The sequence below is a fragment of the Arachis ipaensis genome, chromosome B2 (assembly GCF_059453495.1).
Source record: "Arachis ipaensis isolate K30076 ecotype BB chromosome B2, ASM5945349v1, whole genome shotgun sequence".
In the NCBI taxonomy this organism is placed as follows: Eukaryota; Viridiplantae; Streptophyta; class Magnoliopsida; order Fabales; family Fabaceae; genus Arachis; species Arachis ipaensis.
This window is the reverse complement of record NC_142437.1, coordinates 65,857,178-65,883,971: the sequence shown is the minus strand read 5'-3', so window position 1 is coordinate 65,883,971 and position 26,794 is coordinate 65,857,178. Positions and strand designations below refer to the sequence as shown.

The following is a 26,794-nucleotide window of genomic DNA, read 5'->3' as shown; positions in this document are numbered from 1 at the left end:
CTCTTCCAAGCAATACAGAAGAAAATCCAAAGAGAGAGTGCAAGGCCATTGATTTGACCATCATGGCCGAACCTACAAGGGAGGAGGAGGACGTGAATCCTAGTGAGGAAGACCTCCTGGGATGCTCAGTGACCAATAAGGAGTTTCCCTCTGATGATCCAAAGGAATCTGAGGCTCATCTAGAGACCATAGAGATTCCATTGAACCTCCTTCTGCCCTTCATGAGCTTTGATGAGTATTCTTCTTCTGAAGAGAATGAAGATGTTACTGAGGATCAAGTTGCTAAGTACCTTGGTGCAATCATGAAGCTGAATGCCAAATTATTTGGTAATGAGACTTGGGAAGATGAACCTCCCTTGCTCACCAATGAACTGAATGCCTTGGGATCCTTTTTATTTGCCCTTGCCTTTTGGTTTTAAGGGTTATTGGCTTTTTGCTCTTGCCTCTTGGTTTTAAGAGCTTTGGCTTTTTCTGCTTCAAGAATCATTTTTATGATTTTTCAGATTATCAAATAACATGTCTCCTAGTCATCATTCTTTCAAGAGCCAACATATTTAACATTATTAAACAACAACTTCAAAAGACATATGCACTGTTCAAGCATACATTCAGAAAACAAGAAGCATTGCCACCACATCAATATAATTAAGCTAAGTTCAAGGATAAATTCAAAACTCATGTACTTCTTGTTCTTTTGAATTAAAACATTTTTCATTTAAGAGAGGTGATGGATTCATAGGACATTCATATCTTTAAGACATAGTTACTAACTACTAATGATCATGTAATGAAGACACAAACATAGATAAGCACCATAACATAGAAAACGAAAAACAGAAGAAATAAGAGCAAGAAATGAATCCACCTTAGTGATGATGGTGTTTCAATGATGTTTTTGAGCTCTTCTATGTCTCTTCCTTGCCTTTGTGGCTTGATTCCTAGTGATTTTTGGTATTTCTATCCTCAGTTGCTTCCAATAATTATGTGGAGGGAAGTGCATCCCCTGAGGTATCTCAGGGATCTCTTGATTTGCAACCACATGTTCTACCACTGAGCTATAGATCCTTTACATAATTGTTTTACCACACCAAACTTAGAATGTTGCTCGCCCTCGAGCAAAAGAAGAAGGAATAGATGAAGAAGAAGATGTGGAAAAAACTAGGATTATGAGGAAGGAAGGTGGGGATCTTGTGGGGTCCACAGATCCTGAGATGATCCTGTGAGGTCCACAGATCTTGAGGTGTCAAGGCATTTACATCCCTGCACCCATTTAGGCATGCAAAATGCCCTTGCACACAACTCTGGGCGTCCAGCGCTAGGTTGGTGCCCATTTTGGGCGTTCAACGCCCATTTGTTGCCATTTCTGGCGTTGAACGCCAGAACCATGCTTGTTTTGGGCGTTCAGCGCCAGGATACTGCCCATTTTGGGCGTTCAGCGCCAGAACCATGCTCTGTTCTGGCGTTGAACGCCAGGCAGATGCTCCTCCAGGGTGTGATTTTTCTTCTGCTGTTTTTTATTCCGTTTCTAAATTTTTTGTTTATTTTGTGATTCCACATGATCATGAACCTATAAAGACATATAACTAAGAAAAATATAGTTAGATAAATAAAAATTGGGTTGCCTCCCAACAAGCGCTTCTTTAATGTCAATAGCTTGATAGTGGGTTCTCATGGAGCCTCACAGATGTTCAGAGCATTGTTGAGACTCTCCAACACCAAACTTAGAGTTTGGATATGGGAGTTCAACACCAAACTTAGAGTTTGGTTGTGGCCTCCCAACACCAAACTTAGAGTTTGACTGTGGGGGCTCTGGTTGACTCTGTTTTGAGAGAAGCTTTTTATGCTTCCTCTCTATGTTGACAGAAGGATGACCTTGAGTTGTAAACACAAGGGAGTCCCATTCAATTGAAGGACTAATTCACCTCTGTCAACATCAATCACAGCTCTTGCTATGGCTAGGAAAGGTCTTCCTAGGATGATGGATTCATCCTCTTCCTTTCCAGTATCCAAGACTATGAAATCAGTAGGGATGTAAACGCCTTCAACCTTTACTAACACGTCCTCTACTTGTCCATAGGCCTGTTTTCTTGAACTGTCTGCCATCTCTAATGAGATTTTAGCAGCTTGCACCTCATAGATTCCCAGTTTCTCCATTACAGAGAGGGGCATGAGATTTATTCCTGAACCAAGGTCACACAGAGCCTTAAAGATCATGGTGCCTATGGTACAGGGTATTATGAACTTTCCAGGATCTTATCTCTTCTGAGGCAATGTCAGTTGATTCAGATCACTTAGTTCATTGATGAACAAGGGAGGTTCAACTTCCCAAGTATCAATGCCAAATAATTTGGCATTCAGCTTCATGATTGCACCAAGAAACTTGCCAATTTGCTCTTCAGTAACATCCTTATTTTCTTCAGAAGAGGAATACTCATCAGAGCTCATGAAGGGTATAAGGAGGTTCAATGGAATCTCTATGGTCTCTAGATGAGCCTCAGAGTCCTTTGGTTCCTCAGAGGGAAGCTCCTTATTGATCACTGGACGTCCCAGGAGGTCTTCCTCCTTGGGATTCACGTCCTCTCCTCTCCTCACAGGTTCGGCCATGGTGCTTATGTCAATGGCCTTGCACTCTCCTTTTGGATTATCTTCTGTATTGCTTGGGAGAATACTAGGAGGGATTTCAGTGATCCTTTTACTCAGCTGGCCCACTTGTGCTTCCAAATTTCTAATGGAAGACCTGGTTTCATTCATGAAACTCACAGTGGCCTTAGACAGATCAGAGACTAAGTTTGCCAAATTAGAAGTATTTTGTTCAGAGTTCTCTGTCTGTTGCTAAGTGGATGATGGAAAAGGTTTATTATTGCTAAACCTGTTTCCTCCACCATTATTAAAGCCTTGTTGAGGCTTTTGACCCTTCCATGAGAAATTTGGATGATTTCTCCATGATGAGTTATAGGTGTTTCCATAAGGTTCACCTAAGTAATTTACCTCTGCTATTGCAGGGTTCTCAGGATCATAAGCTTCTTCTGCATAAGAAGCCTCTTGAGTACTGTTGGATGCAGCTTGCATTCCATGCAGACTCTGAGAAATCATATTGACTTGCTGAGTCAATATTTTATTCTGAGCCAATATGGCATTCAGAGTATCAACTTCAAGAACTCCCTTCTTCATAGGCGTCCCATTACTCACAGGATTCCTCTTAGAAGTGTACATGAACTGGTTATTAGCAACCATGTCAATGAGTTCTTGAGCTTCTGTAGGCGTTTTCTTTAGGTGAATGGATCCACCTGCAGAAGTGTCCAGTGACATCTTTGATAGCTCAGATAAACCATCATAGAATATATCCAGGATGGTCCATTCTGAAAGCATGTCAGAAGGACACTTTTTGGTCAACTGTTTGTATCTTTCCCAAGCTTCATAGAGGGATTCACCTTCTTTCTGTCTGAAGGTTTGAACATCAGCTCTAAGCTTGCTCAGCTTTTGAGGAGAAAAGTACTTGGCTAAGAAAGCCGTGACCAGCTTATCCCAAGAGTTCAGGCTGTCTTTGGGTTGAGAATCCAACCATAATCTAGCTCTGTCTCTTACAGCAAAAGGGAAAAGCATGAGCTTGTAGACTTTAGAATCTACTCCATTAGTCTTAACAGTATCACATATCTGCAAGAATTCAGTTAAGAACTGAAAAGGATCTTCAGATGGAAGTCCATGAAACGTGCAGTTCTGCTGCATCAGAGAAACTAATTGAGGTTTCAGCTCAAAGTTGTTTGCTCCAATGGCAGGAATAGAGATGCTTCTTCCATGTAAATTGGAGTTAGGTGCAGTAAAGTCACCAAGCATCTTCCTTACATTATTATTATTTTCGGCTGCCATCTCCTCTTCCTGTTCGAAAAATTCTGAAAGGTTATCTCTGGATTGTTGTAATTTAGCTTCTCTTAATTTTCTCTTCAGAGTCCTTTCAGGTTCTGGATCTGCTTCCACAAGAATGTTCTTATCCTTGCTCCTGCTCATATGACAAAGAAGAGGGCACAGAAAAATAATAATAATAATAATAGAGATCCTTTATACCACAGTATAGGGATCTCTGTGTGAGTAAAAGAAGAGGGGGAGACAAAGAATGTAATATAATGGAAGAAACACAACTGTGAGGAGGGTTAAGATGTGAGATGAGATGTTAGTAGATGAATAAATAAATAGAATAAGATGAGAGAGAAGGAATTTTCGAAAATAATTTTTGAAAAAGAGTTAGTGATTTTTGAAAATAGTTTTTGAAAAATGTTAGTAATTTTCGAAAATTAAGAATTAAAAATTAAAATAAGTAATAAATTAAAAAGAAATTTTGAAAAAGGGGAAGATATTTTCGAAAATGAGAGAGAGAGTTAGTTAGGTAGTTTTGACAAAGTTAAGAAACAAACAAAAAGTTAGTTAGTTTGTTGAAACAAATTTTGAAAAGATAAGAAGTTAGGAGGTTAGAAAAGATATTTTGAAATCAAATTTTTGAAAAAGGTAAGATAAGAAGATATTTTAGAAATTAGTTTTGAAAAATATTTGATTTTTAAAATCTCAATTAATGACTTGATTCATAAGAAATCACAAGATATGATTCTAGAACTTAAAGTTTGAATCTTTCTTAACAAGCAAGTAACAAACTTCAAATTTTTGAATCAAAACATTAATTGATTATGTTATTTTCGAAAATTTGATATAGAAATAAGAAAAAGATTTTTGAAAAATATTTTTTTGGAATTTTAAAAAATAACTAAGAATTTTGAAAAAGATTTGATTTTTGAAAAAGATTTTGAAAAAGATAAGATTTTCAAATTGAAAATTTGATTTGACTCATAAGAAACAACTTGATTTTAAAAATTTTTGAAAAAGTCAACTCAAATTTTCGAATTTGATGAGAGAAAAAGGGAAAGATATTTTTTTGTTTTTTTGAATTTTTATGATGAGAGAGGAAAACAGAAAAAATGATGCAATGCATGAAAGTTATGGATCAAAATAATGAATGCATGCAAGAATTCTATGAATGTCAAGATGAACACCAAGAACACTTTGAATGTCAAGATGAACATCATAGACACAATTTTGAAAAATTTTTAATGCAAAGAAAACATGCAAGACATCAAACTTAGAATTCTTTAATGCTTACGCACTAAGAATTCAAGAATGCATATGAAAAACACCATACAACACAAAACAAAAAATCATCAAGATCAAACAAGAAGACTTACCAAGAACAACTTGAAGATCATGAAGAACACTATGAATGCATGAATTTCGAAAAATGCAAGATGCACATGCAATTGACACCAAACTTATAACATGACTCAAGACTCAAACAAGAAACACAAAAATATTTTTGATTTTTATGATTTTCTAATTTTTTTGGATTTTTTTTTTCGAAAATTATATGAAAAAGAAAAATAAGGATTCCAAAATTTTTAATATGGATTCCAGGAATCTTGCATTGTTAGTCTAAAGCTTCAGTCCAGGAATTAGACACGGCTCACTAGCCAGCCAAGCTTTCAAAGAAAGCTCCAGTCCAAAACACTAGACATGGCCAATGGCCAGCCAAGCTTCAGCAGATACCTCTCATGCATAGAACAGCAAATTTTATTGGCAACAACTAGCTTGCTCTTGTGATGATGATTAGGAAGCCTCAGTCCAAAAGAAAATCGCAGTGATGCGGCTGCATGGATGATGCGACTGCACGGCATGGAATAGCACGAGTGACGCGGCCGCATGGATGACGCGACCGCGTGGCAAAGCAAAAAGCCAAATGACGCGGCTGCATGGATGACGCGACCGCGTGACATGTGTGATCTGCATAATCTGCAGAATCGCTGGGAGCGATTTCGGGCCCTATTTTGACCCAGTTTTCGGCCCAGAAAAGCAGACTAGAGCCAGAGAACATGCAGAAACCAACAAAAACATTCATTCCATATAGTTTTAGTTTTTAGATCTAGTTTTTCTCTCCTCTAGGTTTTCTCTCTACACATTCATAGTTTTTAGGATTTGTTATGTTCATTGTTTTTGCATTGGGATATTGAGAAGAGTTATTACCTCACCAAGACTTCGACATTCTAGTTCGTTCTCTTTACTTGTCTCTTACTGGTACGCGGAATCGTGATTACACTTTAATTATGTAAAATTCATTGCTCTTTCTTTCCCTGGAAATGGCGCCAAAAAACATGATGCCAAGACCATGGTTCACAACTCCGTGTAACTGATCAGCAAGTGCACTGGGTCGTCCAAGTAATACCTTACGTGAGTAAGGGTCGAATCCCACGGAGATTGTCGGTATGAAGCAAGCTATGATCACCTTGCAAATCTCAGTCAGGCAGATATAAAACAGTTATGTGGTTTTCGAATATTAATTAATAAAAAGTAAAGATAGAGATACTTATGTAAGTCATTGGTGAGAATTTCAGATAAGCGTATAGAGATGCGTTTGTTCCTCTGAATCTCTGCTTTCCTACTATCTTCATCCAATCAGTCTTACTCCTTTCCATGGCTGGCTTTATGCAAGGGCATCACCGTTGTCAGTGGCTACATCCCCTCCTCTCAGTGAAAATGATCAACGCACCCTGTCACGGCACGGCTATTCATCTGTCGGTTCTCGATCATGCTGGAATAAGATTCACCCTCCTTTTGCGTCTGTCACTAACGCCCAGCACTCGCGAGTTTGAAGCTCGTCACAGTTATTCAATCATTGAATCCTACTCGGAATACCACAGACAAGGTTTAGACTTTCCGGATTCTCTTGAATGCCGCCATCATTCTAGCTTACACCACGAAAATTCTGATTAAGAAATCGAAGAGACACTCATTCAATCGAAAGTAGAACGGAAGTGGTTGTCAGGCATGCGTTCATGGGGAATGATGATGATTGTCACGTTCATCACATTCAGGTTGAAGTGCGAATGAATATCTTAGAAGTGAAATAAGATGAATTGAATAGAAAACAGTAGTACTTTGCATTAATCTTTGAGGAACAGCAGAGCTCCACACCTTAATCTATGGAGTGCAGAAACTCTATCGTTGAAAATACATAAGTGAAAGGTCCAGGCATGGCCGAGATGGCCAGCCCCTCTGATCTAAGAACCATGCGTTAAAAGATGCCTAATACAATAGTAAAAGGTCCTATTTATAACAAACTAGTCACTAGGGTTTACATGGGTAAGTAATTGATGCATAAATTCACTTCCGGGGCCCACTTGGTGTGTGCTTGGGCTGAGCTTTAACTTTCCACGTGCAGAGGCCATTTGTGGAGTTGAACGCCAGGTTTTGAGCCATTTCTGGCGTTCAACTCTGGTTTTGGATCCTTTTCTGGCGCTGGACGCCAGAATTAGGCAGAGAGCTAGCGTTGAACGCCAGTTTGCGTCGTCTATTCTTGGCCAAAGTATCTACTATTATATATTTCTGGAAAGCCCTGGATGTCTACTTTCCAACGCAATTGGAAGAAGCGCACCATTTCGAGTTCTGTAGCTCCAGAAAATCCACTTTGAGTGCAGGGAGGTCAGAATCCAACAGCATCAGCAGTCCTTCTTCAACCTCTGAATCTGATTTCTGCTCAAGTCCCTCAATTTCAGTCAGAAAATACCTGAAATCATAGAAAAACACATAAACTCATAGTAAAGTCCAGAAATGTGAATTTAACATAAAAACTAATGAAAGCATCCCTAAAAGTAACTAGATCCTACTAAAAACATACTAAAAACAATGCCAAAAAGCGTATAAATTATCCGCTCATCACTTACTCTTCCATGTTCCTTAATTTACTTAATTTTACCATTGGATTATTTTAGCATTTATCAATACAAGAATTACTTTTATTTTTAATTAATCTTTTGATCATTATTTATCATGTCTTTCTTTAATTCCCTTTCTCATGTTATGAATTCTTCATTTACAATGAGCGAGTAGTTCCCTAACATGATGGGGAGTTGATTGAAAGAAACCCTTGAGTTGGGATGCTCAAGAGAAAGATTGTAATTGGGTTTATTGTTGGATTGCTCTCTAGTCACTCACACCAATCCTCCCAAGAGCGGATTGGAACTTGTGGATAGAATAGCATTCCAACTTGTTTAACTTTTCCTTACTTAGTAAGGGACAACTAAACATAATAACTCCCAATTATCAATTAATCTTGAGAGTACTGCAACAAGAATAGGGCTTCCAGCTAATCAACTCCCAGTCAAGGCTTTTATTTAAATTTATATAAATTCTCTAATTTAATTTTCTTTCATTCAACTCAAACCTTTTTGAAAACATCTGATTAATAAAATAGCACACTTTTCTGCAACTCGTTGGGAGACGACCTGGGACTCATACTCCCAGTATTTTGATTTTAATTTCTGTGACACCCTTCTAAATTGATAAGCGGATTTCTGGTTGGTTGAGAACTATACTTGCAACATATATTTTATAATCATTCTTAACTCGCCAATTTCCGCCAGCATTAAAACACCTATAATCCCTCATGGAGAAATCATCCAAATTTCTCATGGAAGGATCAACAAAAGCCTCAACAAGGCTTTAATAATGGTGGAAGAAATAGGTTTAGGAATAGCAAACCTTTTCCATCATCCACTTAGCAACAGACAGAGAATTCTAAGCAGAACCCATCTAGCTTAGCAAATATAGTCTCTGATCTATCTAAGGCCACTGTGAGTTTCAAGAATGAAACAAGGTCCTCCATTAGAAATTTGGAAGCACAAGTGGGCCAGCTGAGTAAAAGGATCACTGAAACTCCTCCTAGTACTCTCCCAAGCAATACAGAAGAAAATCCAAAGAGAGAGTGCAAGGCCATTGATTTGACCATCATGGCCGAACCTACAAGGGAGGAGGAGGACGTGAATCCTAGTGAGGAAGACCTCCTGGGATGCTCAGTGACCAATAAGGAGTTTTCCTCTGAGGATCCAAAGGAATCTGAGGCTCATCTAGAGACCATAGAGATTCCATTGAACCTCCTTCTGCCCTTCATGAGCTTTGATGAGTATTCTTCTTCTGAAGAGAATGAAGATGTTACTGAGGAGCAAGTTGCTAAGTACCTTGGTGCAATCATGAAGCTGAATGCCAAATTATTTGGTAATGAGACTTGGGAAGATGAACCTCCCTTGCTCACCAATGAACTGAATGCCTTGGGATCCTTTTTATTTGCCCTTGCCTTTTGGTTTTATGGGTTATTGGCTTTTTGCTCTTGCCTCTTGGTTTTAAGAGCTTTGGCTTTTTCTGCTTCAAGAATCATTTTTATGATTTTTCAGATTATCAAATAACATGTCTCCTAGTCATCATTCTTTCAAGAGCCAACATATTTAACATTCTTAAACAACAACTTCAAAAGACATATGCACTATTCAAGCATACATTCAGAAAACAAGAAGCATTGCCACCACATCAATATAATTAAGCTGAGTTCAAGGATAAATTCAAAACTCATGTACTTCTTGTTCTTTTGAATTAAAACATTTTTCATTTAAGAGAAGTGATGGATTCATAGGACATTCATATCTTTAAGACATAGTTACTAACTACTAATGATCATGTAATGAAGACACAAACATAGATAAGCACCATAACATAGAAAATGAAAAACAGAAGAAATAAGAGCAAGAAATGAATCCACCTTAGTGATGATGGTGTTTCAATGATGTTTTTGAGCTCTTCTATGTCTCTTCCTTGCCTTTGTGGCTTGATTCCTAGTGATTTTTGGTATTTCTATCCTCAGTTGCTTCCAATAATTATGTGGAGGGAAGTGCATCCCCTGAGGTATCTCAGGGATCTCTTGATTTGCAGCCACATGTTCTACCACTGAGCTATAGATCCTTTACATAATTGTTTTACCACACCAAACTTAGAATGTTGCTCGCCCTCGAGCAAAAGAAGAAGGAATAGATGAAGAAGAAGATGTGGAAAAAACTAGGATTATGAGGAAGGAAGGTGGGGATCCTGTGGGGTCCACAGATCCTGAGATGATCCTGTGAGGTCCACAGATCTTGAGGTGTCAAGGCATTTACATCCCTGCACCCATTTAGGCATGCAAAATGCCCTTGCACACAACTCTGGGCGTTCAACGCTAGTTTGGTGCCCATTTTGGGCGTTCAACGCCCATTTGTTGCCATTTCTGGCGTTGAACGCCAGAACCATGCTTGTTCTGGGCGTTCAGCGCCAGGATACTGCCCATTTTAGGCGTTCAGCGCCAGAATTGATCCTTCAACTGAATGAGGACAAACTTGTGTTTAAAACTCAAGGATCTCCTTCTGGAACCATGGAGAGGAAGCATGAAAAGCTTATCTCTCTGTAGAGTCAACCAAAGCCCCCACAGTCAAACTCTAAGTTTGGTGTTGAACCCCCCACATTCAAACTCTAAGTTTGGTGTTGGGAGGCTCCAACCTTGCTCTGATTATCTGTGAGGCTCCATGAGAGCTCACTGTCAAGCTATTGACACTAAAGAAGCGCTTGTTGGGAGGCAACCCAATGTTATTTAATCATATCTATTTTATTTTCTTTTTGTTATTTCATGTTTTATTAGGTTGATGATCATGTGGAGTCACAAAAACTACTGAAAAATCAAAAACAGAATGAAAATAGCATTAAAAATAGCACACCCTGGAGGAGGAGCATTCTGGCATTTAAACGCCAGAAACAAGCATCTGTCTGGCGTTTAACGCCGGAAACAAGCACCAAGCTGGCGTTTAACGCCAGAAACAAGCATCTACCTGGCGTTAAACGCCAGAAACAGGCTACATTTGGGTGTTTAACGCCAGAAACAAGCAGCAGTCTGGCGTTAAATGCCAGGATTGCACAGCAAGGGCGTTTTACACGCCTAATTGGAACAGGGATGTTAAGTCCTTGGCCCCACTGGATCTGTGGACCCCACAGAATCCCCACAGGATCTATAGACCCCACAGGATCCCCACCACTTCTTCTCTCTCCTCTTCACACCTTTTCATAACTCTCTTCCCCAAATACCCTTCACCAATCAACTCAATCACTCTTCCCCATCACCTCTTCACCACTCACAACACAACCCTTCATTCCTTCTTCATTTTCACACAACACAACCCTTTCTTCTTCCCCTTGGCCGAATACACCCCTCTCTCCCTTTCTCTTCTTCTTCTCCTTCTTTTTTTCTTCTTTTGCTCGGGGACGAGCAAACATTTTAAGTTTGGTGTGGTAAAAAGCACTGCTTTTTGTTTTTCCATAACCATTGATGGCACCTAAGGCCAGAGAAACCTCAAGAAAGAGGAAAGGAAAGGCAATTGCTTCCACCTCTGAGTCATGGGAGATGGAGAGATTCATCTCAAAGGTCCATCAAGACCACTTCTATGAAGTTGTGGCCAAGAAGAAAGTGATCCCTGAGGTTCCTTTCAAGCTCAAAAAGAATGAGTATCCGGAGATCCGACTTGAGATCCAAAGAAGAGGTTGGGAAGTTCTCACTAACCCCATTCAAAAAGTCGGGATCTTAATGGTTCAAGAGTTCTATGCAAACGCATGGATCACTAGGAACCATGATCAAAGTATGAACCCGAATCCAAAGCATTGGCTCACCATGGTTCGGGGGAAATACTTAGATTTCAATCCGGAAAATGTAAGGCTGGCGTTCAACTTGCCAATGATGGAAGAAAATGCACGCCCCTACACTAGAAGGGTTAACTTTGATCAAAGGTTGGACCAAGTCCTCATGGACATATGTGTAGAAGGAGCTCAATGGAAAATTGACTCAAGAGGCAATCCGGTTCAATTGAGAAGACTGGACCTTAAGCCTGTAGCTAGAGGATGGTTGGAGTTTATTCAACGCTCAATCATTCCTACTAGCAACCGGTCTGAAGTTACTAAAGACCGGGCCATCATGATCCATAGTATCATGATTTGGGAGGAAGTGGAAGTTCATGAGATCATACCTCAAGAACTTTACAAGGTGGCTGACAAGTCCTCTATTGGCAAGGTTAGCCTTTCCTCACCTCATTTGCCACCTCTGCAATTCGGCTGGAATTGACATAGAGGGAGACATCCTCATTGAAGAGGACAAGCCCATCACTAAGAAAAGGATGGAGCAAACAAGAAAGCATGGATCTCAACAAGAGCATGAGGAAATTCCTCACCATGAAATCCCTGAGATGCCTCAGGGGATGCACTTTCCTCCACAGAATTATTGGGAGCAAATGAATACTTCCCTAGGAGAATTAAGTTCCAACATGGGACAACTAAGGATGGAGCACCAAGAGCACTCCATCATCCTCCATGAAATTAGAGAAGATCAAAGAGCTATGAGGGAGGAGCAACAAAGGCAAGGAAGAGACATAGAGGAGCTCAAAAGTACCATTGGTTCTTCAAGAAGAGGAAGACGCCACCCTCACTAAGGTGGACTCATTCCTTAATCTCCTTGTCTATTTATTTTACTGTTTTTCGATTTTTGAGCTTTATGTTTTATTTATGTTTGTGTCTGTACTACATGATCACTAGTGTCTAAGTGTCTATGCCTTAAGGTTATAAATGTCCTATGAACCTATCACCTCTCTTAAATGAAAAATGTTTTAATTACAAAAGAACAAGAAGTACATGGTTTCGAATTCATCCTTGAAACTAGTCTAATTATTTTGATGTGGTGACAATACTTTTTGTTTTTTGAATGAATGCTTGAACAGTGCATATGTCTTTTGATATTGTGGTTTATGAATGTTAAATATGTTGGCTCTTGAAAGAATGATGAAAAAGGAGACATGTTATTTGATAATCTGAAAAATCATAAAAATGATTCTTGAAGCCAGAAAAAGCAGTGAATACAAGAGCTTGCGAAAAAAAAAGAAAGAAAAGAAAAATGGCAAAAAAAAAGAAAGAAAAAGAAAAAGCAAGCAGAAAAAGCCAATAGCCCTTAAAACCAAAAGGCAAGGGTAATAAAAAAGGATCCAAGGCTTTGAGCATCAGTGGATAGAAGGGCCTAAAGGAATAAAATCCTGGCCTAAGTGGCTAAACCAAGATGTCCCTAACCACTTGTGGCGTGAAGGTGTCAAGTGAAAACTTGAGACTGAGCGGTTAAAGTCAAGGTCCAAAGCAAAAACAGAGTGTGCTTAAGAACCCTGGACACCTCTAATTGGGGACTTTAGCAAAGCTAAGTCACAATCTGAAAAAGTTCACCCAGTTATGTGTCTGTGGCATTTATGTATCCGGTGGTAATACTAAAAAACAAAGTGCTTAGGGCCACGGCCAAGACTCATAAAGTAGCCGTGTTCAAGAATTAACATACTGAACTAGGAGAATCAATAACACTATCTAAATTCTAAGTTCCTATAGATGCCAATCATTCTGAACTTCAATGGAAAAAGTGAGATGCCAAAACTATTCAAGAGGCAAAAAGCTACTAGTCCCGCTCATCTGATTGGAGCTAAGTTTCATTGATATTTTGGAATTTATAGTATATTCTCTTCTTTTTATCCTATTTGATTTTCAGTTGCTTGGGGACAAGAAACAATTTAAGTTTGGTGTTGTGATGAGCGGATAATTTATACGCTTTTTGGCATTATTTTTACATAGTTTTTAGTATAATTTAGTTAGTTTTCAGTATATTTTTATTAGTTTATAAATAAAAATCACATTTCTGGACTTTACTATGAGTTTGTGTATTTTTCTGTGATTTCAGGTATTTTCTGGCTAAAATTGAGGGACTTGAGCAAAAATCAGATTCAGAGGTTGAAGAAGGACTGCAAATGCTGTTGGATTCTGACCTCCCTGCACTCAAAGTGGATTTTCTGGAGCTACAGAACTCCAAATGACGCACTCTCAATTGTGTTGGAAAGTAGATATTCAGGGCTTTCCAGAAATATATAATAGTCCATACTTTGCCCGAGTTTAGATGACGCAAACTGGCGTTCAACGCCAGTTCTATGCTGCATTCTAGAGTTAAACGCCAGAAACAGGTTGCAAAGTGGAGTTAAACGCCAGAAACAGGTTACAAACTGGCGTTCAACTCCAAGAGAAGCCTCTACACATGTAAAGCTCAATGCTCATCCCAAGCACACACCAAGTAGGCCCCGGAAATGGATTTCTGCATCATTTATTCATTTCTGTAAACCCTAGTAACTAGTTTAGTATAAATAGGACTTTTTATTATTGTATTCAAAGGCTTGGTTACTCCGGTTCCCCTCTGGGGCCGAGACCAATGAACTCCATTATCACTTATGTATTTTCAATGGTAGCGTTTCTACACACCATAGATTAAGGTGTGGAGCTCTGCTGTTCCTCATGAATTAATACAAAGTACTAGTTTTTTCTATTCAATTCAAGCTTATTCCTATTCTAAGATGTTCATTCACACCCAAGAACATGATGAATGTGATGATTATGTGACGCTCATCATCATTCTCACTTACAAACGCGTGCCTGACAAACACTTCCGTTCTACATGCAAACAAGCTAGAATGAGTATCTCTTAGGTATCTAATACAGGGGACCGAGTCCGAGATATTAGAATCTTCGTGGTATAAGTTAGAGCCCATGGACGGCCATTCTTGAGATCCGGAAAGTCTAAACCTTGTCTGTGGTATTCCGAGTAGGATCTGGGAAGGGATGGCTGTGATGAGCTTCAAACTTGCGAGTGCTGGGCATAGTGACAGACGCAAAAGGATAGTAAATCCTATTCCAGTATGATCGAGAACCGACAGATGATTAGCCATGCAGTGACAGCGCATTAGACCATTTTCACAGTGAGGATGGGATGTAGCCATTGACAACGGTGATGTCCTACATACAGCTTGCCATGGAAGGGAGTAGGAATGATTGGATGAAGATAGCAGGATAACAGAGGTTTAGGAGGAACGAAAGCATCTCTATACGCTTATCTGAAATTCTCACCAATGAATTACATAAGTATATCTATCCTAGTTTATATTATTTATATTTTTATTATCAATTCACCATAACTATTTGAATCCGCCTGACTGAGATTTACAAGGTGACCGTAGCTTGCTTCAGGCCAATAATCTCTATGGGATTGACCTTTACTCACGTAAGGTTTATTACTTGGACGACCCAGTGCACTTGCTGGTTAGTTGTACAAAGTTGTGACAAAGTGTGATTCACGTTTGAGAGCACCAAGTCTTTGGCGCCATTGTTGATGATCGCAATTTTGTGCACCACAAAACCATGCTATTTCATTGAATAAATGTGAGAAAAGATGATAAAATCCCCTAAAATCAACACAAGATAAACCACAAAATTGGGGTTTATCAGTGATCAACTTGTTTTGAGCTAGAAATGCATCCTTGGGATTCAACTTCATTAATCCTATATTTGTGTTTCTATCAGAGGCATAGAAGTATTCATTGTTGGCCACAGTCTCTATGATGTCTATGGCCTCATCAATTGTCTTCTTCTTATTGAGAGAGCCTCCTGAAGAGTGATCTAAGGCCTTCTTTGATTCTTGTGACAATTCTTCATAGAAAATGTGCAGCGGTACCCATTCGTTGAACATGTCCGGGGGGGCTCTTTCTTGTCAGCTCCTTGTATCTCTCCTATGCTTCATAGAGAGTATCTCCATCTTGCTGCCTAAATGTTTGTACCTCAGCCCTCAACCTGTTGACTCTTTGGGGAGGGTAGAATCTCGCCAAAAACTTATTCACCACCTCTTTCCAAGTTGCCAAACTTTCCTTTGGGAAGGACTCTAGCCACTTTGCTGCTTTATCCCTGAGAGAAAAGAGAAACAAAAGCAGTTTGTAGGTGTCAGGGTGAACACCATTGGCCTTCACAGTATCACATATTCTCAAGAATGTGGTTAGATATTGGTTGGGGTCTTCTTGGGTACTTCCTCCAAATGAGTAATTATTTTGAACAAAAGTGATGAGTTGCGGTTTTAACTCAAAATTATTGGCATGAATGGTTGGTTTTAGGATGCTACTTCCACAGTTTCTTGGGTTTGGGTCGATGAAAGAGCCTTAAACTCTTCTCTCCTACCCAACATGGTTACCAGCACCTTCTTTAACATGGTTATGAACTTCTTCCTCCATAATAACGTTTAGATCTTCTTCCACAGCTTCCTCTCCAACAATTCCTTTACCTCTTACTTCCCTCCTTAGTCTAAGGAAGGTCCTCTCTGGTTCACTGTCAAAAGAATCTGAGGCTCCTCCTCTTCTACCTATCATACACTCAGTAAATAAACCAGCAAATACAAGTAAAGAATTCACTCTTGTTGAAAATTATGGTTAGAGTGGTTAGTGTAATTGATCAAACAGTTAGTGGATTAGTGTGATAGAAGGTGAGTAAACAAGTAAAACAACTTAAATTGCAAAGAATAGCAGTAAACAACTCACCCTATACCCCTGATGCATCTGTATCGCTACAAATTTCCTTCGGCAAGTATACCAAATGTCGTCAAGTAAAAACTCACAGTATAGTGAGGTCGAATCCCACAGGGATTGATTGGTTGAGCAACTTTAATTAGAGGAGTGTTCTAGTTGAATTGAGTAGATTTGAATTGGGAATTGCAGAAATTAAAATGGCGAGAAACGTAAATTGCAAGAATGTAAATTGCTTGATGGTAAAAGAACTGAATGTAAATTGAAGAAGTAATTGCAGGAAATTAAACTTGCAGAAAATTAAATGGGAATGGGAGTGATTAGCATAAATCTAAATAGCAGAATATAAAGAATGGGAAGATCAGAGATGGGAGGTCCATTGGGCTCAGGAGATATTGTATTTTCCGGATCAAGTTCATTCTCATCTCCTCAATCCATGCAATTCATTGGTCTTTTGGCAATCTTAGGTGACTGAATCCCAATTCTTTGGTAATTCAATCTCTCTAAGCTTGAATAATTGCCCAATTCCTTGGTCTAATTGCTCATGGGAAGAGATGAAGTACGATCACTGATTATACCACATTTTTCCAAATCAAAGTATTGGTAGGATTATATGTCACTATATCCATCCAACCCCCAATCCAGTCCAACATGAGAAAGCATTTCTAGCATGATTTCCTCATTCCTCTTCCAAGGTTCAGAGAAAATCCAAGTATGAGCAACTTCTCTTCCAAGACAATTACTCAATTGGATGAAGATCGAAAGCTTTCAAGTAAATCAAAGAAAAAAGGAAAGAAGAAGAAGAATAAGAACTATAATTGATCCATTGAATTACAATAGAGCTCCCTAACCCAATGAATTAGGGTTTAGCTGTTCATAGCTCTGGAAATGGAGAATTGAATTGGAAATTGCATTTTCTAAACTAAACCTAAATTGCAGAAAAGTAAACTACAGAGAGTTTCAATCCTGGATCCCCAGGTGCCAATTCTTTTCTAACTCAAACTCTATGCTATTTATACACTTTCTTCATTCAGTCTTCAAGTATTTGGACTGGGCTTTGGCCTCTGTTGAAGCAATTTGAAATTGGCTTTTAGTGACATTGATGAGGGATGTTTGGCAACTAACGTTCGTGCTTGCATGGGTGCCAAATTATAGTGGAGCTGGTATCAACGTTGGTGATCAACGTTTACAGGAAAATATTGAGTCAAACATTCTTTGAAAAAGGGTTGAGCGTTGCAACTAATGTTTGAATCAACGATAGTGCACCAATGTTCGTTCATCCAGGCGTGCACGTCGCCCACGCGTACGCATCAAAACAGCATTTTGCATGTATGCGTTGCTCACGCGTTCGCGAGACTGGCTAAAATTCACGTTCACGCGTACGCGTCATCGACGTGTACGCGCGTCATCGCAAATTTTCCAACTCCAGATTTGAAATTCTTATCGCAGGTGTTGGAGGTAACATTAGTTCACCAACGTTCCCTCCAACATAATTAACCATTTTTGATTGAATCAAGAGATGCATGAACTTCTCATCCAAATACTTACTTATAGCTCAAGAAAGTGCATAAAACTATATGAAAACAAATGAAAAAAGGCTTGTGAAACTAGCCTAAGATATGTAGGCATCAACCCCCAAGACCTCCAAGGCTGGTTCATTTTCACCTTGTGGCCGAAAATAGGAAGAGAGAAAAAGAGAGAAAAGTTCTTAGTTCCAAATCTTCAAATCTTGATTTCTGTTGAACTAAAACTCAAATCAAAATTCCAATCCAACCAAAATGATCCTATCTTCTTTCTCTACATAACCATATGACTTATCAAGGCTGGAATCAAGGTGATTTGGCTGCACCATCTCCCTTTTGCTTCGGTTTCAAGGAAACATGCTTAAACAAGTATTTTCTTGATGTTCTTCCTTAGGAATCATGCTTAACTTGACTTGTGAGCCAAGAAACGTTAATTTCCAGCAAGTTTCAGGTGAGAAATCCCTTCCTAACATGCTGAGTGAGATTCGGTCAGATTAGGGTTTGTGGATTTAAAGTTGTTCTTGATGTGATTTAGGAGGAAAAAGTGCTTAAGGACCACCTGAGAGTATAACCGAATTTGGAGCAGCAAAACCAGGTAGAGTTTGATGAAATTAATCTTTATTTATTGTGCTTGAGTTGTGTGATTATGATATGGTTTGGCTGTGCTTGAAATTAATGGTTTATATGAGTGATTCTTGTTGAAGTTTTGATGAAAATTTGATGAAATTTGATTAAATTCAAACTATGAATTTGTGTTCTTGAGTGCAGCTGGAAACCGAAACCCTAAGCCTTAAATTAGGGTTCAATTTGTGTTGAAATCATGTGAAAAAGATGGGGTTTTAATGGCTGGCAATTTATTATGAATTATGGTAAAAATCGGTTACTGAAAAGATTGAAAAACGGGTAAAAACAGAGAAAGAATCTGAAGAATTTATGAAGTACATGAAGAAAACCTTGAATGTGATGAAGAACATTGAAGAACAGGCGTTAGATCTTAGAAAGGGCAAGGAAGTAAAATTTTTGGTGTTTGGGGGGGTTGTTTTGTAATTTCTGAATGTTAGGGTGGTTAAAGTAGAAATATTAAAAGTTACGGGTTGTAAAAAGTGAATTTATATAACTTTTAGGATAAGAAAAGGTAAATCTCGAAAATGTATTAATAAAATAATAAATAATAGTAAAATATTAAATAATAATATTTAATTAAAAATAATATTTTATTAAAATAATAAAATAATGCGGAAAAGGTAGTTTTTCGTAAAAGCTTTAGAAAGACAACTTTAAGCATAGAATCTCATAATTACCTTCATAAAACACTTAGGGAGTGGTAATAATATATTAGTGAGGCAAAGATAAAGAAAAGATAAAAAGTTGAAGAAAAGATAAAAATAAAGGAAAAACTCTGTAAAGTTTTAACAATGGAAACAAACAGAGATTAGTGAACGAACTTGGAGCAACATAGTTAGTTCTTGAGTTGCGTCTAGGGCTAGGTATAATATGAAAAGTTAAACTGTTTCAGTATAGACTTAATGAACCTATACTTGGGATAGGCTAACTATCATACCAAAATTTACATAAGCTTTAAATGCATACGTTAAACAGAGAAATCATAGCAGAGTAAAGAGACACAGAGAAAAGATAATAAGAGCAGAGGACCTATTGAAAAGTTATTTGGTGCTAGAGACAGCCCAAGAGATGTTTTTTATTCGTTTGTTACATTAAGGCAACTCCAGAAATATTTATATGTTCATCTACTGCTGATAAACCACTATTTTATGATTTATCTTGTGCTCAATTAAGTGATTTTTATCAATTCTTCACCCACTTATTCATATAATTTACATGATTTTACAATTCCTTCCTTATTATGTGATATACGTGAAAACATGTTTCCTAAGCCTTAAAAATGTTAATTTTTAATTATCCTTTATTACCATTCGATGTCGTGATCTGTGTGTTGAGTATTTTTAGGCTTTATAGGACAGGAATGGCTTAGAGGACAGAAAGGAAACATGCAAAAATGGAAGGAACGCACAAAATGGAGTTTTGAAGAAAATGGTAGTGACGCGTACGCGTGACAAGGAAAATCTCCATATGACGCGCAAGCGTGACTCACGCGCACGCGTGACAGACGCCACGTGCAGAAAGTTGCAGAAGTCACCCCCAGCGATTTCTGGGCCACTTTTTCGGCCCAAATCCAAGCCTAGAAACACATAATAGAGGCTGGAGAATGAGGGAATCAAATCATTCATCAATCATTCAGACATTGGGAAGTTTTAGATGTAGTTTTTCTAGAGAGAGAGGCTCTCTCCTCTCTCTTAGGTTTTAGGATTAGGATTTCTTCGTTTTCTCAATTCCAGGTTCAATGTTCCTTAATTTAGTTTCTTTTCTACTTTTAATTGTCTCAGCATTCTAGTTTATCTATTTCCCTTTATTGATTACTTTATGTTACAATTTGGTTTATGAATTCTTATGTCTAATTTGATTTTCTATTTAATATAATTTGAGGTATTTCAGATTTAAGATTGCTTTCTTTTATTTATGGTATTGATGCTTTCAATTTAAGGCATTTTTATTCGAATAAATTTTCTCCCCTTTGCTTTGGTTGAGTAATTGGTGACACTTGATGTGCGGAAAACGATCCGACACAAAACTCACCGGCAAGTGCACCGGGTCGCATCAAGTAATAAAACTCACGGGAGTGAGGTCGATCCCACAAGGATTGAAGGATTGAGCAACTTTAGTTTAGTGATTGAATTAGTCAAGCAAACAAGTGTTGATTGTGTGAAATTGTGTTGACAGGAATTAAATTGCATAGAATGTAAAGGGGAGTGGGTGATTTGCAGGAAATTAAAGGGAGTAAAACGAAAAAGAGTTGAATCTTAAAGTGCAAGGAATGTAAATTGCAGAAACTTAAAGTGCAAGAAATATAAATGACTTGAAAAATAAAAGGGGAATGGGAATTGGATCTGCAGGAAATAAACAGGGAAAAGCAAAACTTAACAGAATGAAGAGTAGTTGATGTAATTAGTTGAACCGGATCTCAAAACTAAAAGAAAAATAAACTTGGTGTAGTAATTAAACAAGGAAATTAAAATGGAAACCAATAGATCTCAGGACCCAAGAGACTAGATAACTAAGTCTAGATCTCAATGCCTTCTTAGATCCAAATTTAGAGAGCAAATGCCAAATTAAAGAAGAGAGCAATGTAGAAATGTAAATCCAAATTCAATTTCCAGAAGTTGCAGTAAGAAAAACAAAGAGATCTCAAGGTGAGATTGAGACAGAATTTCCTCAATTCTTCAACACCCAAGACTCAAGACGAGTGTAGATGAAATTTTAAAATAAGAAAACTAAGAGGAAGAGAATTCAATTCTCCTTTCCCAAGACTCAGAATCTCCAAATAGCTCAAAACCCAAAAGCTCTCTACTATGAATACTATGAAAATTCTTAAAGAAAACTCTAAAAAGAAAAACTCCTTTAAAACTTCAAATCCTAAGCTATTTATACACTTTCTTCAAATGATCATTAAGTCTTGAATTGGGCCTTTAGTCTTGATGGAATTGGGTTGATAACAGCCTCCGTTGATTGTTCTTGGTGTTGGGAAGAAATCCATTTGTGAACCGGGCCATGAACCATTCACGTTTGAGTCAACGTTTGAGGCAAACGTTGACTCAAACGTCCCTTGTGTGAGGCATTATGCAGATAGCCCATTTGCTGTCATCCATGTTTGAGCCAACGTTTGAGGTCAAACGTGAGCTCAAACGTGGTTCTTCCCAGGGTCCCTTTTTGGCCAACGTTTGGCCCAACGTTTGAGGCAAACGTAGCTCATCTAACCCATCAATCAATGGTGCTCTTCCATGCTCTTTCTTGCCAAAATGTAGCCAACGTTTGACCTCACGTTTGAGGCAAACGTTGGCTCAAACGTTGCCGTGCCCAGGAGTGCCCTTTTTTATTCTTTTTGGCGCCAACGTTTGACCTCACGTTTGAGGCAAACGTTAGCGTAAACGTTGCCTTCCCCAGCTTCTTCTTCAGCCAACGTTTGCCTCAACGTTTGAGGCAAACGTTGGCGCAAATGTTGGCTCTTCTCCAGGGTGCTCTTCATCTACTTCTCACGTTTGAGTTAACGTTTGAGGCAAACGTTAGCTCAAACGTTGATCCCTCTTTTCAAGCCCATTCTTGCAACCTTCTTCCAAGCTTTATTCCACCTATCATCAATCAACAATTGTATCAAAGCTATGCCATAATCATGAGAGTTGTTTTTCTTCTTGTCATATGAGCAATTATGGTACAAAAACTCATGAAAATGCATCAATTTATCCATGGTTGATTGAATCAAAGGAAACATGAAATTCAACCCAAATGACTTACTTATGGCTTAAGAAAGTTCATAAAACTAAATGAAAACAAAGGAAAAAGACTAGTGAAACTAGGCTAAGATGACTTGTCATCACAACACCAAACTTAAAACTTGCTTGTCCCCAAGCAAGAACAGAATTATTAAGAAGAAAGAATGAAAACAAAAGAGAATGTTCATGTTAGCAGAGTATTATTGGTAACTCATGGGGTTTTATGCAGATATGTAACTACTCACTTTTTATTGACAAGTAGGCCTAGAAAGTTTCCTCTAAGCATCAAGCAACACACTACTATGACCTCTCATTATTCCTTTGTCCTTGTTTACTGAATTTTTTCTTTATAAACTTTAGTTCAATGTCATGTGTAACAAGCTCTTTTCTTTATTTATGCTTGACACATTATTCACTTTAGACACTTGGCTCACATGCCTTCTTAGAACATTGATGCCCAGCACCTCTTTGGGTTACTAAATGTCTTGTAGCCAGGTTGCTCTTGATAGTGGACTTTCGGTTGATAATCCCGGGTTAGTTACCCCAAGTTACCAAGTGTTAATGCACTCCAAAGAACTTAATAATCCAAGCAGATCCTAGTACAAAGACACCACAGGCATATATTCTAAGGTTCAAGCTATTGGTGTCTAGCTTTGTTTCTTTTTATTTTTCTTTTGTTCTGTTGCCACTCTTTGGCTATTTCTTTTCTCTTTTTGTTTTTCTTTTTAACTAAGGACTTATTATTTTATTGAGATTCATAGACAGTGAACTACTTTCTTCTTAAAAAGAGAACAGTCTATTCCTTTTATTCACTAATAGTGAGTTGCCACACAATCACACATACATGCCACCACTTACTATTATTTGACTTCTAGCTAGCAATGAACCATCTTTTTTTATGTTTCAAACATTTCTTTTATTGAATTGAAAAGACTTAGGGGACAAAGCATGCATTAGTTAAGTGAAAGTAAATACACTAGTACACTTAGACTAGCATTCTTATTGACAATAATATTCAAGATGCATAACTACTGAACTAACAGTTACTGCTAAGATGGGCATATTCAAACTTCAAATTTAGAAAGATTGCATGCTGATGGAGTTAAGTGACAATACAACCTTTTGGTGGCTTCTTCTTCTTACTCTCAACTGATGGTGTGAAGCCCTCTCCGAGAAAGTGTTTGAATCCCTGCAGAGTTAATGGAAGTTGCTTGTTTCTCAAGCCCTTAGATAACTAGTTAGTGTGCGGGACCTTCTTGTAGGCTTTTTGAACTTACTTTGGTGTGTGAACACCAAACTTAGTCCCTTGCCACTACCTTTGATGCATCGAGTTGATCATATGTGAATTCCTAGTGTCTTAGCTAAAAGTAATAAAACTACAAAGTAGAAGCAGACAATGATTAAATGATTCATCTGATTGCTTGGAGCTAGCAACCCTTTATGCAGAAGGTGAGAATATGTTTTTAAATTAGATTTTTGGTGGAACACCAAACTTAAAATCCTTCATTCTCCTTTAAATTGTTTTGGTGTGTGACACCAAACTTAGCTCCTTGCACTGCAGGTGAAATCACTTAATCTTTTTATTGAACTAGCATTGAAAGAAAAGGACTACCTCAGGTTGGGTTGCCTCCCAACAAGCGCTCTTTTAATGTCACTAGCTTGACATTCTTCATTTTTGCTTCAAGGACGTTGTAAGCTCTGAACCTCTTTTTCCTTGTCCCAATGTCCTCCTAAGTACAGCTTTGCTCTGTGACCATTTGCTATGAATTGACTCTTTGTTGCTTCATCTAGCAATTCAATACTCCCATAAGGGAAAACCTTGGTTACCAAATATGGACCAGTCCACTTAGATTTAAGCTTGCCAGGGAATATCTTGAGCCGTGAGTTGTACAAAAGTACTTGCTGCCCTGGTTTGAATTCTTTCTTCATGATCTTCTTGTCATGTCACCTCTTGGCTTTTTCCTTGTATATCTTGGCACTTTCATAGGCTTCTAGCCTAAATTCATCCAGCTCATTTAGCTGCAACAATCTTTTCTCACCTGCTGCTTCAGAGTCAAGGTTTAGGAGTTTAGTAGCCCAAAAAGCTTTGTGTTCCAGCTCCACAGGGAGGTGACATGATTTGCCATATAATAGCTGAAAGGGTGACTTCCCAATGGGAGTTTTGAAGGCTGTCCTGTATGCCCAGAGTGCATCCTCTAGCTTCCGAGCCCAATCTTTTCTTGAACTTCCTACTGTCTTTTCCAAAATCTTCTTCAATTCCCGATTTGCCAATTTAGCCTGTCCATTGGTCTGGGGGTGATATGGCGTGGCTACTTTATGAATCACTCCATATTTATGGAGGAGTTTCTCCATCTGTTTGTTGCAAAAATGGCTTCCACCGTCACTCACAAGACCCTTGGGAACCCCATATCTAGTGAAAATATGCTTCTTAAGGAATTGAAGGACAATTTGTGCATCACAGGTGGTTATGGCTATGGCTTCCACCCACTTTGAGACGTATTCTACTGCCACTAAAATATATCTGAAAGAATAGGAAGGGGGGAAAGGTCCCATGAAGTCAATACCCCATAAATCAAATAATTCCACTTCCAGAATGAAGTTTTGAGGCATCTCATTCCTTCTTGTCAAGCCTCCTGTTCTCTGGCATTCGTTGCATTGGTGAATAAATTCTCTAGCATCTTTGAAGATAGTTGGCCAATAGAACCCACTCTGTAGTATCTTTGCAGCTGTTCTTTTTGGGCCAAAATGTCCACCATAGGCTGAGCCATGACAATGCCACAGTATATCTCTTATTTCACTCTCAGGGACACATCTCCTAATTACTCAATCAGAGCATCTCTTGAACAGGAAAGGTTCATCCCACAAGAACTTCCTTGCTTCATTGATTAACTTCTTCACTTGTTGCTTAGATAATTCTTGAGGTATCTTCCTCCCTACTTTGTAGTTTGCTTTGTCAGCAAACCAAGGTGCTTGTTGAATCTGCAGCAAATGTTCATCTGGGAAGCTTTCATTCACAGGCTGTGAGGCTTCTTGGATCGTTTCTTGTGGTAGTCTTGATAAATGATCAGCAACTTGGTTTTCAATGCTCTTCCTGTCCTTTATTTCAATATCAAATTCTTGTAAGAGTAATATCCACCTGATAAGTCTTGGCTTAGCATCCTGTTTTGACATTAAATACTTAATGGCAGCATGATCAGTATAAACCACAATTTTGGATCCTATCAAGTATGATCTAAACTTATCAAATGCATAAACTACAGCTAACAATTCCTTCTCTGTTGTGGTGTAATTTTTTTGAGCTTCATTCAATACTTTACTTGCATAATATATGACGTGATGCAAGTTTCCCTTCTTTTGTCCAAGCACAGCACCAATTGCAATGTCACTTGCATCATACATGAGTTCAAAAGGTAGTTCCCAATCTGGGGTGTGATGATTGGTGCTGTTGTGAGTCTGTTTTTTAAAGTTTCAAAGGCATGCAGGCAATTTTCATCAAAAACAAAAGGAGTATCAATCATAAGCAGATTACTCAAAGGTTTAGCTATTTTAGAGAAATCCTTGATAAACCTTCTATAAAATCCTGCATGCCCCAAGAAACTTCTAACAGATTTCACATTAGTTGGTGGCGGGAGCTTCTCTATGATTTCCACTTTTGCCTTGTCAACTTCTATCCCTTTTCTTGAAACTTTGTGACCAAGAACAATCCCTTCGAGCACCATGAAATGGCATTTCTCCCAGTTCAAAACCAAATTAGTTTCTTGGCACCGTTTCAAGACAAGAGTTAGATGTTTCAGGCAAGCATTGAAATTATCACCAAAAACAGAGAAGTCGTCCATGAAGACCTCTAGAAACTTTTCGACCATATCAGAGAAGATGGAGAGCATACACCTTTGAAATGTGGCTGGGGCGTTACAAAGCCCAAAGGGCATCCTCCTGTATGCAAAGACTCCAAATGGACATGTAAAGGCAGTCTTCTCTTGATCCTTGGGGTCCACCACGATTTGATTATACCTAGAATATCCGTCCAAAAAGCAATAATAGGCATGGCCGGCCAATCTTTCTAGCATCTGATCAATGAATGGGAGAGGAAAATAATCTTTCCTGGTGGCATCATTCAATCTTCTATAGTCTATGCACATCCTCCACCCCGTCACCGTTCTAGTAGGGATTAACTCATTCTTCTCATTGGTGATGACCGTCATTCCTCCTTTCTTTGGTACTACTTGGACCGGACTTACCCATGAGCTGTCAGATATTGGGAAGATTATCCCTGCATTCCACAACTTCATTACTTCCTTCTGGATAACTTCTTTCATCGTGGGATTTAGCCTTCTTTGAGGTTGAACTACTGGCTTGGAGTTATCTTCCAAGAGGATCTTATGCATACATACTGCAGGGCTGATGCCTTTCAGGTCGTCAATAGTCCATCCTAAAGCATCTTTGTGAGCTTTGAGTACATCAAGAAGTTATCCTTCTTCTTTTTTTGTTAATGACGAATTAATGATCACTGGGAAATTCTCTGATGGACCCAGGAATGCATATTTGAGATGGGTGGGTAATGGCTTCAGTTCTTGTTTTCGTACTTCTTCCTTCTTGTCTTGTTTTTCCTCTTGCTCAATAGACATCTCGGCTACTT

The 26,794-nt window shown here is 38.5% G+C and overlaps 1 non-coding gene across 1 annotated transcript; it reads left to right on the top strand.

The window, feature by feature from the left end:
* Nucleotides 1-3,363: 3,363 nt before the first annotated feature.
* On the top strand, nt 3,364-3,471 carry LOC148574200 (small nucleolar RNA R71). Its single transcript, XR_015905697.1, has one exon. It is a non-coding gene; the product is annotated as a small nucleolar RNA R71 (small nucleolar RNA).
* The last annotated feature ends 23,323 nt before the right edge of the window (nt 3,472-26,794 follow it).